The sequence below is a fragment of the Grampus griseus genome (genome assembly GCF_964374135.1).
Source record: "Grampus griseus genome assembly, chromosome: 5".
Lineage (NCBI taxonomy): Eukaryota > Metazoa > Chordata > Mammalia > Artiodactyla > Delphinidae > Grampus > Grampus griseus.
The window spans coordinates 133,311,348-133,317,960 of record NC_138998.1 but is presented as its reverse complement, the minus strand read 5'-3'; positions in this window follow the sequence as shown (position 1 = coordinate 133,317,960).

Below are 6,613 nucleotides of genomic sequence, written 5' to 3'. Positions count from 1 at the left end.
CTCCATCTGTAGCGTGGACCACTACAGTAGCCTCCTAACACTTCTCCCTGATTCCAGGATTGTCTCTCAGGTGAATTCTCAACTTGGCAATTTGAGTCACCCTTTAAAAATGTTAACTGGATAATACCACTCCCCTCAAATCCCTCCAATGGCTTCACTTTACACGTAGGACTAAATCTGAAACTCTTCTAGAAGCTCTGAAGGTCTATGTAAGCTGGTGTTATCTCTCAGTCTTTCTATGACCTCTGTCTCCTGCCTCACTGTTCCCCATCACTGTCCCACACGATCTAAACCAGGCCCCCTGCCTGAAACTCTCTACGCCCGTCTCTCCATAGCTCACTCTCTGACTTCTTTTACATCCCTACTGAAGTCACCTCCTCAAGGTCACCTTCCCTGATTGTCCTGTGCAAAACAGCTTCCCTCCCTTCCCTCCCTCTCTCATTCTCTTACTCAGCTCTGTTCTATTTGTTGGACTTCTGTCTCCCCCCTAGACAGGAAGCTCCAAGAGGGCAGGGAGCCTACCTCTCATCTCCTGGTGCCTCGTCAGCACCTAGAACAGCTCCTGGCATACAGGAGACTCTTGATAGTGGTGTGTTATATGAATGAATGCTATTTTGACTGAACTGGCTTGACTTGCCATCCAAGTCCACCGAATGTTTTCAGATTGTTTGCACAGCCAGTGCTTTTTCTTAGGGAGCAAATGTCCTCCTCGGTCAGTCAGTGGGCCATCAAATGTGTTTTAACTAGCAATGTTACTCTGCAGTTCCTGCCCAGGTGGATGTGAACTGTCTATAGAGTCAACATTGAAATGCAGCCACCTCTTCTTCCTTTTCACAGACTCACTTGCCTCATTGAAAGGAAGTCGAGTATCTTCCTCTTGGGCCTCTCTCCCTCATTTGATTTGCCCAAGAACCGCAGAAGTTTCTTCATGCCAAAGGGGTGAGACACTCTTCTGGTTTCCCATCTTCACCAAATGCTGATGCTCAAGCCAGGGGCCCTTCTCCCCTCTGCAGGGACGCCTGATACCAGTCCCCACACAGCCCCAGGGGCTAAAGCTTCGCGGGTCAACAACCCCATTCCTAGACTCCAAGTTCCCCCCAGGGGAGTTCCCACATCACAGCTCTCAGCAAGTCCCCCCTCGGTTCCACCCCAAGCAGGTTTCACTCCCTTCCCCTACCCGGGGCCCAAGCTGGTCCCGAGACCCTGAGGTTAGGGTGCAGTCCAGCACCACTCTACATCCCCTAGGGTGGGCTAAATTCTTCTTTACCCTCAAAACAAAAACAGCCCAACTCTACCCTTCCTCAGTAACCCAGGGCAACCCCCCTGCACCTGTCTTTCGGTGAGTCCAAGATAAGTGACCAGCCCTTCCTCTGCTGACACGTAGATGGCAGCTTCTCTCACCAAGAAAAATAAAAGAAACACACCCTTAACATCCAGCGCGGCACCCCTCTGGAAGGCTCCCAGCTACATGTGTAAACGAAAGCCAGCTCTTTTAAAAACTGCATTTCATATTTAAGTCCCTGATTTCACAGATGCCACTCATGACATTTATGAATATATAGGATTTTGCCTTTAAACAAAATTTCAAAACAATCCAAAGGCAGACCCAGACCTTCCTTCCCCCTCTTTTCCTTGCACTGGGCATCTGGGTGTCTTTGGATGCAACCCTTAACATTTTCAGTCCTTGGCTTCCCAACCTGTACTTTCGGGAAGTGATTGCTGTCCTGCTCTTGCAAGGTTATTTGGGACTAAAAAAGACATATGTGTGAACAGAACCCATAAACTGTGGACACACAAAGGTAAGACATCTTCGTTAGACCTTCAGTCCACGAAGGCAATGGTGTCCAACCCCAGCTGTGCATCAGAATGACAGGGGAGTAGGTCAGAAAGAAAGACTCCCTAAGTCTCATCTCCAGAAATGATTTTTCCAATCGGTCAGACTTGACTCCCTGGTGTCTGTTCCATAGATTCTGCAGGAATGTCTCATGCTCTTTCAGATTTAGAAAGACTGCTCTAAGGATCAAACATCTATACCTTCAAGGGAACTTGGATCAATGAACTACCACTCCAGAGAATATTTGCACATTAAGTCCTATTTCTATTTGAGAAATAAAAGCTTTGCACCCATTAAAATTTTACAGGTACCCAAGATCAAGTGAGAAAGCTATTTTTCAGGTGGAGAATCTTTGACAGTTCCTTGAAGTTAACCTAGGTGGGACTTTTGTCTAAAGAATATAATAAGGTATATTTGAACCATGTGAGTTTTTATAGTGAAGGAGTAAATAAGGAACTTGGTAGGCCTAAAAGTAATTTAGGCACATGGTAGCAAGGGGGAAAATTCCTAGATTTTTTTGGAGGATTGAGAAAAAGACTTCAAAACAAACTTATTTGGAGATTTTTTCATATATATTTATTTCTCCTTATAAGTCTAATTGGTTTTTTAAGGCATTACTAGTCTGTATGTCTCTGGTGCACTTATATTCATTACATTTTTAAAAAATCCTGTTGGGTGAGTGCAGAAGCATTTGATACATGTAAAACTTGAAAGCTCTTTTGTAAGCCTGTCTTGAAACCAGGAAGTTGAATTTTCCCAGAATCAAACTGGCTCATGTTTCAATAGAAACTCAGAGCTCACAAAATATGGGTTGTATTTTTCTACTCGGGCTAAACTTTTCTTGCCTTTTTTTCCCTGCTTTTACTCTAAGTGTGTGCACACGGCTATAAATGCAGGTGGCAGTTCTCCTAGGTCGAGATAAAGTTAGATGTTTCACCTACCTGAGGACTTTGGGGGCTTTGTTCAAGTTTCTGTCATGGGATTTGAAGGCATAATTGTTAGATGGCTGTTAGTAAGCTGAACAGTTTCTGAAGTCACAGAAAAGACCAGGGATCATGTACCTGCTGGAAATAAGCAGGTTATACACTAATCAACAGCAGAGTTGAGTCAGCAGAGAGAAAGACCGGGCTCTATCTCTGTGGACGTGGAAGTTGGCAAAAAGGAGTTGCCCTCCTCCCCTTTCTGAGGTGGTAGCAGCAAAATGAGTTGGATGATCTAATTATAGCATGGTGCCGTAATCCAAGTCCCCAAAGATACAATTCAGGAGGTTCCTAGGGAAAATGCCTATTGTTATATTCACGAAAATCAAATTGAAATTTAGCATTTCCTTCTATTATGAAGGAGAGGGAAATGGCAATAATTGTATCTGTGACTCTGTCCCCAATTAAAATCACAGATATTTTTAGATCTCATTCCAGACGTGACTTGAAGTGTCACATGTGCTCCTCACTACTTCAAAATTTCAGTAGTTACTAGATCTGCCTCTGGATTTTATTTGATGTGTTCATAAAGAAATACATATATGCCTTCATTGCTTCTTATATTTCTTCTTAAGCACACATTTCTTCTTAATAATTGATAACTGAATTTCAGTGTAATTGGCTTTCTTTGATAATCCTATGCATTTTATTTATTTATTTATTTATTTATTTTTGGCTGTGTTGGGTCTTCGTTTCTGCGCGAGGGCTGTCTCCAGTTGCGGCGAGCGAGGGCCACTCTTCATCGCGGTGCGCGGGCCTCTCACTGTCGCAGCCTCTCTTGTTGCGGAGCACAGTGGCTCACGGGCCTAGTTTCTCCACGGCATGTGGCATCTTCCCAGACCAGGGCTCGAACCCGTGTCCCCTGCATTAGCAGGTGGATTCTCAACCACTGTGCCACCAGGGAAGCCCTGCATTTTATTTTATACATTAAAAACAATATTCAGAGAAGAGTTCCCCAGAGTAGCAAAGGGATACATAGCTCGGAAATGGTTAAGAACCCTTGAACTAGAATTTGTTTCGCAGTGGTATTTTAAATGAAACCTATACGTCTATCTTAAAATGTTCCTATTCCTGGCTTCTCCTCAACAGGGATATGAGTTACACAGATGTATTGATTTCTAAAAATTATACAGTTAATGAAAACAGCCTAAATGTCCTTGAACTGAGGAATGGGTAAAGAAACCAGCACATACATACCATGAAACACTTTTCGGTAATAGAAAGACATAAGCTACTGAAATATGCAACAACATGGATGAATCTCAAATGCATGATGAAAACTGGAAGAAGCCAGACTCAAAAGGCTACATACTGCATGATTCCTTTTATACAAAACTATTTATCCAAGCCGAAAACAGATAGTGGTTGGCTAAGGGCAGGGAGTAGAGTCGGGAATTGCCGACAAAGGGCACGGGAGATTTTCGAGTGCTGATAGAATTTTTGTATTTCAGTGTGTATGTTAATTTACCTTAAAATGCTGCAAAAATAACCCATGTGCTAGTTTCATGAATATCCCCTGTCTTCCAGCTCTCCCCAAAGAGGTAGGTGGCTGGAAGCCCCATCTGAGCATGGAGGGCAACTCAGCATCTCTCCCTTTGCCTCTGCCCCGTCTCACGTGGTCCCCTCTGGCTCCGAGCCCCTGTGTCTGCCCCACCCCCGTCCCATCTCTACCTGCTTCTCCCCCCTCTCTTCCTCATCTCAGCCCAGGTGAGCCCAGCCTCTTTGCCTTAGTTTTTCAAACATACCTCCTCACAGAAGGTATTTAGTTGGCATAATTGGGACATAATCGATAGTCCAAACTTGGACAATTTTGAAAGTGAAAGTGTTATGCTGAGGCTACAAGTGTAAACCACGAGATTGTCCTGGCAATCTAGAACACATGACTCCATGGTGTGGGAGGTGTCTACTTAAGATTTAGGGCTAATGATGGGTAGTGGATTGGGGGTTAGTTACGTCAGAACCACGACAAGAAAAAAATGCCAAAAACTTGAACAGTAGACATACAGATTCTTAAGGCCCTTAGTCCATTCCCGGCCCCAAGAATTTTCATTGGTTATACCTGTAACAGGGGTCCCACTCTCCCTCTCCACCTTAGCTGGCTTACACTTAACTCCCAAATCCCCGTTAATCTATCATGCAAAGCGATTTAGCCATCTCTCTGTTTCATTCCTCACCCAATCTGCCTATTCCCTGAGAGCTATTGTTCCAACCAAAATGGCTCATCAGGGAGCTTTTGCTAATCAGTTCTCTCCCCTGATAGGATCATGCCATCTGCTGGAGAACAAAACAGAGGCAGTAACATTAATAACTAATGCATGAATGTGCTCAACTCTGCAGGTGGCTTATCTCGCTCCATACTTTCAGAGCTCTACAAGGTACCTGAAACTATCATCCCCATTTTAAAGATAAGCAGATTGAGATTCAGGGTATCAAATAACTCTGGAAAGCAGCAGAGTCAGTGGTCCAACCCAGGTCTCTCAGACAGCACAGGTGACCCTCGGAACCTCTACAACAGGCCACCTTCGCCCTTGCCTTGTCCCAGGTGCCTTGCACAGTTGTCAGGCAAATATATCCAATCTGCCTGCTCAGCTGCCTGCCTGATGTAATTGTTTAAACAGCCAAATTAACTCAACAGCTTCCAAATAATCTGGCTGTTTCCATTGCATTCCCAACTGCTTGAGCTCAAATAATCAGTAAATGCCAGTGTGAGCTGATGGACGCAGGATCAAGAATCAAGAACATGTTCCTATTCTCGGCTTCTCCTCAAGTGGTGATAACCTTGCTCAGGAGTTTGAAGTCGTTTCCCCTCTAGACACCAAAACCCAGACTTGACACCACACCAGGTGATTTCTCTATGGCTCCAGACCTGTGAATGCAAAACTGAAAATGTGGATGAAGGATTTGGGTTTTGTAATATTGTACAACTACATTTCAATTAAAAACAAAAAAAGATTTCAGATTTTGGTGAACTCTCCAATGGCATAAATATGGAGAGTTAGAAATACCCCCCAAGGCAGATTTAAATTTTCCATTTCAGCCAAATGCTCGATAACAAGAAACCACCCTGGTTTTGTATAACCTGCAGCCCCCTCTTTTCTAATGGATGTGTTGACAAGTCAGAAGGGAGGAACTTGAGAGGCATTTTTCTCATGGAAACATTGTGATAAGTGGTGATTAGGTATCCGGAGATGCTTCCTCATGTGAGTCCGGGGGAGGGAGGGCCAAACAGGGGAGGAATCAGCAAAGAGAGTTTCAGTCTTCTTTCCTGGACCCAAAATTAACAGACCATAAATTCTTGTAAAATGAGTGAGTTTCTGGAATCCTTCCCCCCTCTTCTCCCTCCTCTCCGAGGTCCTGATGTTATTCTTGAGAATTCCAGGCTCTTGGTTTCCTCCTTTTCTGACATGAGGACTCCGGAGCCTACCCTGTCTCTCCCCCTATCTTCCTCCCAATCACCTACCGTCTCCCTCAGATCAAAACTCTTATCCCTTTAGTGTGGGTGACTTATAGTAAGTGTTCAGAAACTCTAACAGCAAGCTCTTATTTAGCGCTGAAGTTCTGCCAGACACTGTTTTAAGCATATAACTTATATTAACTCATATGGTGCTTATAATAATTCTTAAGGTAAATACTGTTATTACCACCCTACACAAAAGACGAAGGCGCTGTGGAATAGAGAGGGTAAGTACTTTGCCCAAGGGCACCCAGTTGGAAAACAGCGCAGTCCAGCGACGCACCTAGACAGCCTGGCTCCAGAGTCTGTAAACTTAATCCTATGAACTTAACCCTTCCTAATATT